The following is a 15,070-nucleotide window of genomic DNA, read 5'->3' as shown; positions in this document are numbered from 1 at the left end:
TCCTCAACACATCGCAGACAAAAGGGACCAATCCAGGACACTTTCCAGACAGAGGAGATCAATCATAGACAAATGAAACCAATCCTTGCCACATCCCAGACAGGGAAGACCAGTCATAGACACATTATAGACAGGTGAAACCAATCCTAGACACATCCCAGATAGGGGAGACCAATCAGACACCTCCGAGACAGAGGAGACTGATCCATCCTGGACACATTGTAGACTCAGAAGACCAGTCCTAGACACATCCTGGACTCATGGAACCAATCTTGGACTCATCCCAGGCAGAAGAGACCAATTTTTGACATATTCCAAACAGAGGAAATCAATCCTATACTCATCCAAGACAAAGGAGACCAAAACTGGACACATCCTAGATGGAGAGAACCAATCCAAGACAAATCCCAGACACGGAATACCAGTTTCCCTGAAACATCATAGACAGAGGAGATCCATCCTGCCCTCTCTTTATGGAGAGTACGAAACATTTCTGCCTGGGGTCCACCAGGGATTAGTAATAGATTTATATTCAACATGTTTGGGATTTCGTCCTTTTTTGGATTTCTTTAAAATTAAACATTTGCCATAAACCATCTGACAGGAATGCCACCTCTTCCTGCTTTGTGATATTATTCTGGATGGTGACGGAGGTAAAGTTTATTATGTCCGGTTTTTTTAACTTATTTTCATTGTTTTCCTTTATTTTTGTGAAAAGTAAAATAAAAATTTGTTCTCCTGGGAAGAGGAACAAAGACATAAATCAAGTGGCCGCCGCTCTGCGGGAAGAAGAGGTTTATGGGAGCACAAACTCTGCTTTATGACCCAATAAACCGTCCAGAGCGAAGAGAAAACTGCAATACAGCGAAGAATGAGCGCAACGACTACAATATCATTAACCCGTCGCCTCCCAGCCATCCTGGATACAGACGAATATTCAGGGGGTCTATCCCCCGAAATTAATTCCCTTATTTCATTACCTGCAAAGTACTGTACAAGGACCTCAGCCTCCTGAATAGTGTGGATACAGAGGGAAAAGGGGGACATCAGAGGTTAGGATTAATCTAAGCATGAAAGTTATGCTATATTATAAGGCAATTATTAAATGGCAATTATAAAGGGCAAGAGAAAGGGAAGTCTGCAATGAAAAACAAATTTTCTCCATCATTATCAATCATTTTTGCTAACTGAAGACACTTTTATATTATTGTACTAATATCGACTGCCTTTCTTCTCATCTAGCGTCCGTCCTTCGCCTCCATCCACATCAGCTCTTCCATCCTTCGCCTCCATCCACGTCAGCTCTTCCATCCTTCGCCTCCATCCACATCAGCACTTCCATCCTTCGCCTCCATCCACATCAGCTATTCCATCCTTCACCTCCATCCACGTCAGCTCTTCCATCCTTCACCTCCATCCACATCAGCTATTCCATCCTTCACCTCCATCCACATCAGCTCTTCCATCCTTCGCCTCCATCCACATCAGCTCTTCCATCCTTCGCCTCCATCCACATCAGCTATTCCATCCTTCACCTCCATCCACGTCAGCTCTTCCATCCTTCACCTCCATCCACATCAGCTATTCCATCCTTCACCTCCATCCACATCAGCTCTTTCATCCTTCGCCTCCATCCACATCAGCTCTTCCATCCTTCGCCTCCATCCACATCAGCTATTCCATCCTTCGCCTCCATCCACATCAGCTATTCCATCCTTCGCCTCCATCCACATCAGCTATTCCATCCTTCACCTCCATCCACATCAGCTCTTCCATCCTTCGCCTCCATCCATGTCAGCTCTTTCACCCTTCACCTCCATCCACATCAGCTATTCCATCCTTCACCTCCATCCACATCAGCTCTTCCATCCTTCGCCTCCATCCACGTCAGCTCTTCCATCCTTCGCCTCCATCCACGTCAGCTCTTCCATCCTTCGCCTCCATCCACGTCAGCTCTTCCATCCTTCGCCTCCATCCACATCAGCACTTCCATCCTTGGCCTCCATCCACGTCAGCTCTTCCATCCTTCGCCTCCATCCACGTCAGCTCTTCCATCCTTGCCTCCATGCACTGTACTCTATTCTATCTGGTTCTGCTCTAAAGCTAAGAAAACCATCCAAGTCCCTTAACCATCTCTTTTCTCTGTTTATTCTTCTCCTATTATGTCATATCTCTCCTTACCATGGTCCTACTTCTTTTAATTCCAAACATTCCACTTCTCATAGAGACCCTACTAACCATATCAATATCCAGGGCATCCCCTCTTATTTCTCTCCTCCAACTACTGCTCTTTGGGCAATAACCTTGAATCCATCCATGATCTGTTTCTCTTTTAAGTCACTTGACCTGCTGGCCATCACTGAAACATGGATCCAGCAGGATGACCCTGCTTTGCCTGCTGCCCTGGACTTCGGTGGCCTGCAATTCTCTCACTCATCCAGACCTAACAATGAGCAGGTAAGAGAAGTAGGCTTACCTCTCCCCACAGTTCCCCTTCCATGTAATTTCTCCTGTACCCTCTCTCACCTACCCTTCCTTTGAGGTCCACATCCTCAGGACAGACTGGGAGGTAGTAAACATTACCCATTTAACTACACATTAAGGCACTTTAGTAAAGATACATAATCCTACCCGTAACATTAACCCCATAAACCATTTATAGCTAAACATAACTAAGAAATGATGACACGAGACTCCTGTTGGGCAGAAAAGGTCACAGCTATTTATTGCCGATAAACACAATTATTATTATTTTAATATTCTCAAAATCAACCGCAATCTCTGTTCGTTTCTTTGGAAACCATCGCTGCCGAAGTGGTTTGTTCATCCGGACTCCCGAACCACCACTTCGACTTCCGAAAAAATCCACATCAATTCTCTTTTCCGCCAGCTGTGACTTGAGATGATCACCGAAAACCATTATTACTTTAATACTCAAAATTAACCTTACAATCTCCGTCCGTCTCTTTGTAAACCATAGCTGCCCAAAGCGGTTTGCTCAACCGGACTCCCGAATTAGCACTTCGACTTCCGGGCAAATTCCACATCAATTCTCATATTCCTTCAGCTGTGACTTGAGATGATCTCCAAAAACAATTATTACTTAATACTCTCAAAAATTAACCACAATTTTCATCCATCTCTTTGTAAACCATCGCTGCCCGAAGCGGTTTGCTCAACCGGACTCCCGAATCAGCACTTCGACTTCCGGGCAAAATCCACATCAATTCACATTTTCCGTCAGCTGGGATTTGAGATGATCACTGAAAACTGAAAACATCAAAAAACAAAAACCAAGTAACAGTAGGGAGGGAGGGAGGGAGGGACAGCTTGAAGATGGCGCGGGCAAGAGGAAGTGCAGGCCCAGTGCCTGCCCTATAAAGGCTCAGCTATGGGAGGGGCTGAGCAGCAGCAGCAGGGAGGAGAGAGGAAGCAAATACCACCCCTATTTAAAGTGCAAACGTCTCATGTAATAAATTGCAACACTAGGACACCCCCAGTCAGTGGGCGCCCTCCTTATACAGTCGGGGGCACCCTTCATTCCGCCCATTCTCTCTTCGTGTGGCTGTAGTATACCGTCCTCCTGGCTCACCCTACCGGTTACTTGACCACTTTGCTTCTTGGCTTCCTCAATTTCTATCCTGTGATATTCCAACACTCATCATGAGGAGACTTTAACATTCTTATTAACATCCCCATCTCCCCTCTGGCCTCTCAACTCTGATCATTTCCTACCTCTTTAGGACTTTTACAACTCTATGTTTGTCCTACTCACCAGGAGGGTAACATCCTAGACTTGGTCTTGTCTCTACTCTCTTCATTCTCTAACTTCATTTATTCTGCCTTTCCACTTTCAGACCATAACCTTCCCTCCTTTACAGAACCTGCCCACCTATCACACTTACCGGAACCCGCGTACCATCGATACTTACCGTCTCACAGAAACACAGACGTCGGCAACCTTGGCACATGCCGCAGACCCTTTCCTTTGGCAGTGCTCTAGAAATGCCCAAAGTCTGTGGAGACAGGGTGCACATCTGAACAATTTATACCCTTCAAATGTACCTATAACACTGCCCTCTAACTCATCAAACAGGACTATTCCTCTAATCTAAAATCCTCTCTCTCCAACAAACCAAAAAGGCTTTTCGATACTCTCCACTCCTTACTAACACCAAAGGTGCAGCCACCGGTCACAGTCTTTGGGGCTGAAGATCTGGCCGCCTACCTTATAGATAAGATTGACTGCATTCACCAGGAAATCATTTTCCAACAGTCACAGACGAGGAAGTGTTCAGGCTCCTCTCCTCTGCTCGCCCCATTACCTGTATCAGTGACCCCATCCCATTACATCTTGTATAGTCTATCTCCCCAGTTGTCACTCTCCTCACTAAAATCTTAAACCTCTCTCATCTGTGTCTATCCCACTTCCTTAATAATAATAATAATCATCATTGTTTATTTAGACCCATTATATTCCATAGAGGTTCCTATCAGTAAATCTATCATTTACTTTTTTGCATTATGAACCAATCATACCTTGACAATGCTGTAGCTATACTGATGCAGAAACATATCTTGTTTAATCCCTGAATTGAGTGGTTTTGCTGAAAAAGAAAATGATAACGAGGCTCCGTCGCTCCTTTGGCTGCTTCAGCACTTCTCCTCTCACCCTAAGGTTATATTCACATATATTCACCATAGGGGGACATATATACAGGCGGTCCACTGCTTAAGGACACCCGACTTACAGACAACTCCTAGTTAAAGACGGACCCCTCTACCCCCTATGATCTGTGGTGAAGTCTCTGGATGTTACTATAGTCCCAGACTGTAAGGTGTAATGATCAGCTGTTAGGTGTCTGTAATGGAGCTTTATTGATAATCCTTGGTCCCATTACAGCAAAAAAATTTGAAACTCCAATCGTCTCTGGGGCAAAAAAAAAAAAAAAAAATTGACTAGAACTACAATGATAAAATATACAGTTTCGACTTACATACAAATTCAACTTAAGAACAAACCTATGGACCCTATCTTTATACGTAACCCGGGGACTGCCTGTACTGTGTTCACTGTGTTGTCTCCGACAGGTAGAAGTAATCAATCGCTGCACCATCCCCCTGCTGCTGTGTATGAATCGTCCAGCACAGGTTGATTAGTCCTATCTGGACAGTTCAGGAAGCTCAGTGAATCACAGCAGCCAGTCTGCACCCAGCTTTCCCAAGGTCCTAAATGTTATAATTGTTTTTTGAGCAAAATCACTCAGATCAGTGATTAAACAAGGTATGTTTCTGCATCAGTGTAGCTACGGTCAGACAGTAGGTGTTCTCCTTAAGGAGACAATGCCAATAAAGGCCACCTTAAAGGCGTGTGGAGACTTAAAGCCATAGATGCTCCACTAGGGAATTCTGGGAAGAATGCAAATAAGTTTTCCAAGGTGTTAAATGGAAAACAATACCTCCTTTTGCTACCTTGAAAGGCAGCCCCCTTACCACCAAGTATGACCTACAAGAAGTCTAAAAATATGATGTGGGATTAAGCCAAACCAGTCTATCTATTCCAGAAGAACCAGACTCCCAACTGTAGACAGCACTGATTCCACCTGGTTGTTAAGGGGGCTGCCTTTCAAGGCCTTACTCCAGAACACTAGTGACTGTCTCTGCTGTCTCTACCATCATGTCCTCTCTCTTCTCGAAGCTTAATCTTTCCAAAGCGGAACTTCTTGTCTTTCCACCTTCTACTGACCGACCTGACCCTGATGTCCCCATAACCCCTAGGCAGCTCTCCTTTGCACCGCATATTCAATCTGTGCCGGATGCACCTTAAAAACATTTCCAGAATCCAATCATGTCTTACAATTGAAACCTTTAAAACAAGAATTATGCTAATTCCCTCTCGTCTAGACTCCTGTTACTCCCTACTAATCAGACTTTAACTAAACTCTCTCTAATACAATCCAATCATAACGCAGCAGCCAGGCTTGTCTTTCAGACCAAACACTACGCAGATGCCTCTGATGCACTGGTTGCCTGTCTCCTTCCAAATAGTTTATTAATCACCCTCATCCACAAAGCTCTGCACAGTGCTGTACCTCCCTACCTCTCATCTCTCAGTCTATCGCCCAACCCATGCTCTTTGATGCACCAGTGAACTTAGATTATTTGCTTCCTCAATTTTAACCTCTCTATCACATCTCCAGGACTTCTCCCAAGCTGCACCAATTCTCTGGAATGGCCTTTCAAACCTGCTCAAAAGTTTCAAACCTGCTCTTAAAACCCATCTCTTTAGGAAGGTCTATCACACTCCCTGACTGCAAGACATTTTAACTCTCTTTTTATACCAATTCTGTGTCCTGTCTGTTATCCAGCAAACACCAGATACCAAGCTCCAGAATTTACTGATGTCATTTTATGTTCCAACACCAGATGGCAGAACTCATTAAGACTTGCAATGCAGAACAGCGGTGAATCCAGAACGTAACACCACAGATAACACAGTGATATCTCTGAGTACAGATCATGTAGTAGATGTGTCCTGCAGTCCTATGTAACACCACAGATAACACAGTGATATCTCTCTGAGTACAGATCATGTAGTAGATGTGTCCTGCAGTCCTATGTAACACCACAGATAACACAGTGATATCTCTCTGAGTACAGATCATGTAGTAGATGTGACCTGCAGTCCTGTGTAACACCACAGATAACACAGTGATATCTCTCTGAGTACAGATCATGTAGTAGATGTGACCTGCAGTCCTATGTAACACCACAGATAACACAGTGATATCTCTCTGAGTACAGATCATGTAGTAGATGTGTCCTGCAGTCCTATGTAACACCACAGATAACACAGTGATATCTCTGAGTACAGATCATGTAGTAGATGTGTCCTGCAGTCCTATGTAACACCACAGATAACACAGTGATATCTCTCTGAGTACAGATCATGTAGTAGATGTGTCCTGCAGTCCTATGTAACACCACAGATAACACAGTGATATCTCTGAGTACAGATCATGTAGTAGATGTGTCCTGCAGTCCTATGTAACACCACAGATAACACATTGATATCTCTCTGAGTACAGATCATGTGGTAGATGTGTCCTGCAGTCCTATGTAACACCACAGATAACACAGTGATATCTCTCTGAGAACAGATCATGTAGTAGATGTGTCCTGCAGTCCTATGTAACACCACAGATAACACAGTGATATCTCTCTGAGTACAGATCATGTAGTAGATGTGTCCTGCAGTCCTATGTAACACCACAGATAACACAGTGATATCTCTGAGTACAGATCATGTAGTAGATGTGTCCTGCAGTCCTATGTAACACCACAGATAACACAGTGATATCTCTGAGTACAGATCATGTAGTAGATGTGTCCTGCAGTCCTATGTAACACCACAGATAACACAGTGATATCTCTCTGAGTACAGATCATGTAGTAGATGTGACCTGCAGTCCTATGTAACACCACAGATAACACAGTGATATCTCTGAGTACAGATCATGTAGTAGATGTGACCTGCAGTCCTATGTAACACCACAGATAACACAGTGATATCTCTCTGAGTACAGATCATGTAGTAGATGTGTCCTGCAGTCCTATGTAACACCACAGATAACACAGTGATATCTCTGAGTACAGATCATGTAGTAGATGTGTCCTGCAGTCCTATGTAACACCACAGATAACACAGTGATATCTCTCTGAGTACAGATCATGTAGTAGATGTGTCCTGCAGTCCTATGTAACACCACAGATAACACAGTGATATCTCTGAGTACAGATCATGTAGTAGATGTGACCTGCAGTCCTATGTAACACCACAGATAACACAGTGATATCTCTCTGAGTACAGATCATGTAGTAGATGTGTCCTGCAGTCCTATGTAATACCACAGATAACACAGTGATATCTCTCTGAGTACAGATCATGTAGTAGATGTGCCCTGCAGTCCTATGTAACACCACAGATAACACAGTGATATCTCTCTGAGTACAGATCATGTAGTAGATGTGCCCTGCAGTCCTATGTAACACCACAGATAACACAGTGATATCTCTCTGAGTACAGATCATGTAGTAGATGTGTCCTGCAGTCCTATGTAACACCACAGATAACACAGTGATATCTCTGAGTACAGATCATGTAGTCGATGTGTCCTGCAGTCCTATGTAACACCACAGATAACACAGTGATATCTCTCTGAGTACAAATCATGTAGTCGATGTGTCCTGCAGTCCTATGTAACACCACAGATAACACAGTGATATCTCTGAGTACAGATCATGTAGTAGATGTGTCCTGCAGTCCTATGTAACACCACAGATAACACAGTGATATCTCTGAGTACAGATCATGTAGTAGATGTAACCTGCAGTCCTATGTAACACCACAGATAACACAGTGATATCTCTCTGAGTACAGATCATGTAGTAGATGTGTCCTGCAGTCCTATGTAACACCACAGATAACACAGTGATATCTCTGAGTACAGATCATGTAGTAGATGTGTCCTGCAGTCCTATGTAACACCACATATAACACAGTGATATCTCTGAGTACAGATCATGTAGTAGATGTGTCCTGCAGTCCTATGTAACACCACAGATAACACAGTGATATATCTGAGTACAGATCATGTAGTGGATGTGTCCTGCAGTCCTATGTAACACCACAGATAACACAGTGATATCTCTCTGAGTACAGATCATGTAGTAGATGTGACCTGCAGTCCTATGTAACACCACAGATAACACAGTGATATCTCTGAATACAGATCATGTAGTAGATGTGCCCTGCAGTCCTATGTAACACCACAGATAACACAGTGATATCTCTCTGAGTACAGATCATGTAGTAGATGTGTCCTGCAGTCCTATGTAACACCACAGATAACACAGTGATATCTCTCTGAGTACAGATCATGTAGTAGATGTGTCCTGCAGTCCTATGTAACACCACAGATAACACAGTGATATCTCTGAGTACAGATCATGTAGTAGATGTGTCCTGCAGTCCTAAGTAACACCACAGATAACACAGTGATATCTCTGAGTACAGATCATGTAGTAGATGTGTCCTGCAGTCCTATGTAACACCACAGATAACACAGTGATATCTCTGAGTACAGATCATGTAGTAGATGTATCCTGCAGTCCTATGTAACACCACAGATAACACAGTGATATCTCTCTGAGTACAGATCATGTAGTAGATGTGTCCTGCAGTCCTATGTAACACCACAGATAACACAGTGATATCTCTCTGAGTACAGATCATGTAGTAGATGTGACCTGCAGTCCTATGTAACACCACAGATAACACAGTGATATCTCTCTGAGTACAGATCATGTAGTAGATGTGTCCTGCAGTCCTATGTAACACCACAGATAACACAGTGATATCTCTCTGAGTACAGATCATGTAGTAGATGTGTCCTGCAGTCCTATGTAACACCACAGATAACACAGTGATATCTCTGAGTACAGATCATGTAGTGGATGTGTCCTGCAGTCCTATGTAACACCACAGATAACACAGTGATATCTCTCTGAGTACAGATCATGTAGTAGATGTGTCCTGCAGTCCTATGTAACACCACAGACAACACAGTGATATCTCTCTGAGTACAGATCATGTAGTAGATGTGTCCTGCAGTCCTATGTAACACCACAGATAACACAGTGATATCTCTCTGAGTACAGATCATGTAGTAGATGTGCCCTGCAGTCCTATGTAACACCACAGATAACACAGTGATATCTCTGAGTACAGATCATGTAGTAGATGTGACCTGCAGTCCTATGTAACACTTCAGATAACACAGTGATATCTCTCTGAGTACAGATCATGTAGTAGATATGTCCTGCAGTCCTATGTAACACCACAGATAACACAGTGATATCTCTCTGAGTACAGATCATGTAGCAGATGTGTCCTGCAGTCCTATGTAACACCACAGATAACACAGTGATATCTCTCTGAGTACAGATCATGTAGTAGATGTGTCCTGCAGTCCTATGTAACACCACAGATAACACAGTGATATATCTGAGTACAGATCATGTAGTAGATGTGTCCTGCAGTCCTATGTAACACCACAGATAACACAGTGATATCTCTGAGTACAGATCATGTAGTAGATGTGTCCTGCAGTCCTATGTAACACCACAGATAACACAGTGATATCTCTCTGAGTACAGATCATGTAGTAGATGTGACCTGCAGTCCTATGTAACACCACAGATAACACAGTGATATCTCTGAGTACAGATCATGTAGTAGATGTGTCCTGCAGTCCTATGTAACACCACAGATAACACAGTGATATCTCTCTGAGTACAGATCATGTAGTAGATGTGTCCTGCAGTCCTATGTAACACCACAGATAACACAGTGATATCTCTCTGAGTACAGATCATGTAGTAGATGTGACCTGCAGTCCTGTGTAACACCACAGATAACACAGTGATATCTCTCTGAGTACAGATCATGTAGTAGATGTGACCTGCAGTCCTATGTAACACCACAGATAACACAGTGATATCTCTCTGAGTACAGATCATGTAGTAGATGTGTCCTGCAGTCCTATGTAACACCACAGATAACACAGTGATATCTCTGAGTACAGATCATGTAGTAGATGTGTCCTGCAGTCCTATGTAACACCACAGATAACACAGTGATATCTCTCTGAGTACAGATCATGTAGTAGATGTGTCCTGCAGTCCTATGTAACACCACAGATAACACAGTGATATCTCTGAGTACAGATCATGTAGTAGATGTGACCTGCAGTCCTATGTAACACCACAGATAACACAGTGATATCTCTCTGAGTACAGATCATGTAGTAGATGTGTCCTGCAGTCCTATGTAACACCACAGATAACACAGTGATATCTCTGAGTACAGATCATGTAGTAGATGTGTCCTGCAGTCCTATGTAACACCACAGATAACACAGTGATATCTCTCTGAGTACAGATCATGTAGTAGATGTGTCCTGCAGTCCTATGTAACACCACAGATAACACAGTGATATCTCTCTGAGTACAGATCATGTAGTAGATGTGTCCTGCAGTCCTATGTAACACCACAGATAACACAGTGATATCTCTGAGTACAGATCATGTAGTAGATGTGTCCTGCAGTCCTATGTAACACCACAGATAACACATTGATATCTCTCTGAGTACAGATCATGTGGTAGATGTGTCCTGCAGTCCTATGTAACACCACAGATAACACAGTGATATCTCTCTGAGAACAGATCATGTAGTAGATGTGTCCTGCAGTCCTATGTAACACCACAGATAACACAGTGATATCTCTCTGAGTACAGATCATGTAGTAGATGTGTCCTGCAGTCCTATGTAACACCACAGATAACACAGTGATATCTCTGAGTACAGATCATGTAGTAGATGTGTCCTGCAGTCCTATGTAACACCACAGATAACACAGTGATATCTCTGAGTACAGATCATGTAGTAGATGTAACCTACAGTCCTATGTAACACCACAGATAACACAGTGATATCTCTCTGAGTACAGATCATGTAGTAGATGTGTCCTGCAGTCCTATGTAACACCACAGATAACACAGTGATATCTCTGAGTACAGATCATGTAGTAGATGTGTCCTGCAGTCCTATGTAACACCACAGATAACACAGTGATATCTCTCTGAGTACAGATCATGTAGTAGATGTGTCCTGCAGTCCTATGTAACACCACAGATAACACAGTGATATCTCTCTGAGTACAGATCATGTAGTAGATGTGACCTGCAGTCCTATGTAACACCACAGATAACACAGTGATATCTCTCTGAGTACAGATCATGTAGTAGATGTGTCCTGCAGTCCTATGTAATACCACAGATAACACAGTGATATCTCTCTGAGTACAGATCATGTAGTAGATGTGCCCTGCAGTCCTATGTAACACCACAGATAACACAGTGATATCTCTCTGAGTACAGATCATGTAGTAGATGTGCCCTGCAGTCCTATGTAACACCACAGATAACACAGTGATATCTCTCTGAGTACAGATCATGTAGTCGATGTGTCCTGCAGTCCTATGTAACACCACAGATAACACAGTGATATCTCTGAGTACAGATCATGTAGTAGATGTGTCCTGCAGTCCTATGTAACACCACAGATAACACAGTGATATCTCTGAGTACAGATCATGTAGTAGATGTAACCTGCAGTCCTATGTAACACCACAGATAACACAGTGATATCTCTCTGAGTACAGATCATGTAGTAGATGTGTCCTGCAGTCCTATGTAACACCACAGATAACACAGTGATATCTCTGAGTACAGATCATGTAGTAGATGTGTCCTGCAGTCCTATGTAACACCACAGATAACACAGTGATATATCTGAGTACAGATCATGTAGTGGATGTGTCCTGCAGTCCTATGTAACACCACAGATAACACAGTGATATCTCTCTGAGTACAGATCATGTAGTAGATGTGACCTGCAGTCCTATGTAACACCACAGATAACACAGTGATATCTCTGAATACAGATCATGTAGTAGATGTGCCCTGCAGTCCTATGTAACACCACAGATAACACAGTGATATCTCTCTGAGTACAGATCATGTAGTAGATGTGTCCTGCAGTCCTATGTAACACCACAGATAACACAGTGATATCTCTCTGAGTACAGATCATGTAGTAGATGTGTCCTGCAGTCCTATGTAACACCACAGATAACACAGTGATATCTCTGAGTACAGATCATGTAGTAGATGTGTCCTGCAGTCCTAAGTAACACCACAGATAACACAGTGATATCTCTGAGTACAGATCATGTAGTAGATGTGTCCTGCAGTCCTATGTAACACCACAGATAACACAGTGATATCTCTGAGTACAGATCATGTAGTAGATGTATCCTGCAGTCCTATGTAACACCACAGATAACACAGTGATATCTCTCTGAGTACAGATCATGTAGTAGATGTGTCCTGCAGTCCTATGTAACACCACAGATAACACAGTGATATCTCTCTGAGTACAGATCATGTAGTAGATGTGACCTGCAGTCCTATGTAACACCACAGATAACACAGTGATATCTCTCTGAGTACAGATCATGTAGTAGATGTGTCCTGCAGTCCTATGTAACACCACAGATAACACAGTGATATCTCTCTGAGTACAGATCATGTAGTAGATGTGTCCTGCAGTCCTATGTAACACCACAGATAACACAGTGATATCTCTGAGTACAGATCATGTAGTGGATGTGTCCTGCAGTCCTATGTAACACCACAGATAACACAGTGATATCTCTCTGAGTACAGATCATGTAGTAGATGTGTCCTGCAGTCCTATGTAACACCACAGACAACACAGTGATATCTCTCTGAGTACAGATCATGTAGTAGATGTGTCCTGCAGTCCTATGTAACACCACAGATAACACAGTGATATCTCTCTGAGTACAGATCATGTAGTAGATGTGCCCTGCAGTCCTATGTAACACCACAGATAACACAGTGATATCTCTGAGTACAGATCATGTAGTAGATGTGACCTGCAGTCCTATGTAACACTTCAGATAACACAGTGATATCTCTCTGAGTACAGATCATGTAGTAGATATGTCCTGCAGTCCTATGTAACACCACAGATAACACAGTGATATCTCTGAGTACAGATCATGTAGTAGATGTGACCTGCAGTCCTATGTAACACCACAGATAACACAGTGATATCTCTCTGAGTACAGATCATGTAGTAGATGTGACCTGCAGTCCTATGTAACACCACAGATAACACAGTGATATCTCTGAGTACAGATCATGTAGTAGATGTGTCCTGCAGTCCTATGTAACACCACAGATAACACAGTGATATCTCTGAGTACAGATCATGTAGCAGATGTGTCCTGCAGTCCTATGTAACACCACAGATAACACAGTGATATCTCTCTGAGTACAGATCATGTAGTAGATGTGTCCTGCAGTCCTATGTAACACCACAGATAACACAGTGATATATCTGAGTACAGATCATGTAGTAGATGTGTCCTGCAGTCCTATGTAACACCACAGATAACACAGTGATATCTCTGAGTACAGAACATGTAGTAGATGTGTCCTGCAGTCCTATGTAACACCACAGATAACACAGTGATATCTCTCTGAGTACAGATCATGTAGTAGATGTGACCTGCAGTCCTATGTAACACCACAGATAACACAGTGATATCTCTGAGTACAGATCATGTAGTAGATGTGACCTGCAGTCCTATGTAACACTTCAGATAACACAGTGATATCTCTCTGAGTACAGATCATGTAGTAGATATGTCCTGCAGTCCTATGTAACACCACAGATAACACAGTGATATCTCTCTGAGTACAGATCATGTAGCAGATGTGTCCTGCAGTCCTATGTAACACCACAGATAACACAGTGATATCTCTCTGAGTACAGATCATGTAGTAGATGTGTCCTGCAGTCCTATGTAACACCACAGATAACACAGTGATATATCAGAGTACAGATCATGTAGTAGATGTGTCCTGCAGTCCTATGTAACACCACAGATAACACAGTGATATCTCTGAGTACAGATCATGTAGTAGATGTGACCTGCAGTCCTATGTAACACCACAGATAACACAGTGATATCTCTGAGTACAGATCATGTAGTAGATGTGTCCTGCAGTCCTATGTAACACCACAGATAACACAGTGATATCTCTGAGTACAGATCATGTAGTAGATGTGTCCTGCAGTCCTATGTAACACCACAGATAACACAGTGATATCTCTGAGTACAGATCATGTAGTAGATGTGTCCTGCAGTCCTATGTAACACCACAGATAACACAGTGATATATCTGAGTACAGATCATGTAGTAGATGTGTCCTGCAGTCCTATGTAACACCACAGATAACACAGTGATATCTCTGAGTACAGATCATGTAGTAGATGTGTCCTGCAGTCCTATGTAACACCACAGATAACACAGTGATATCTCTCTGAGTACAGATCATGTAGTAGATGTGA

This window comes from Engystomops pustulosus, chromosome 2 (assembly GCF_040894005.1).
Source record: "Engystomops pustulosus chromosome 2, aEngPut4.maternal, whole genome shotgun sequence".
In the NCBI taxonomy this organism is placed as follows: Eukaryota; Metazoa; Chordata; class Amphibia; order Anura; family Leptodactylidae; genus Engystomops; species Engystomops pustulosus.
Note: the sequence above shows the minus strand (reverse complement) of the source record.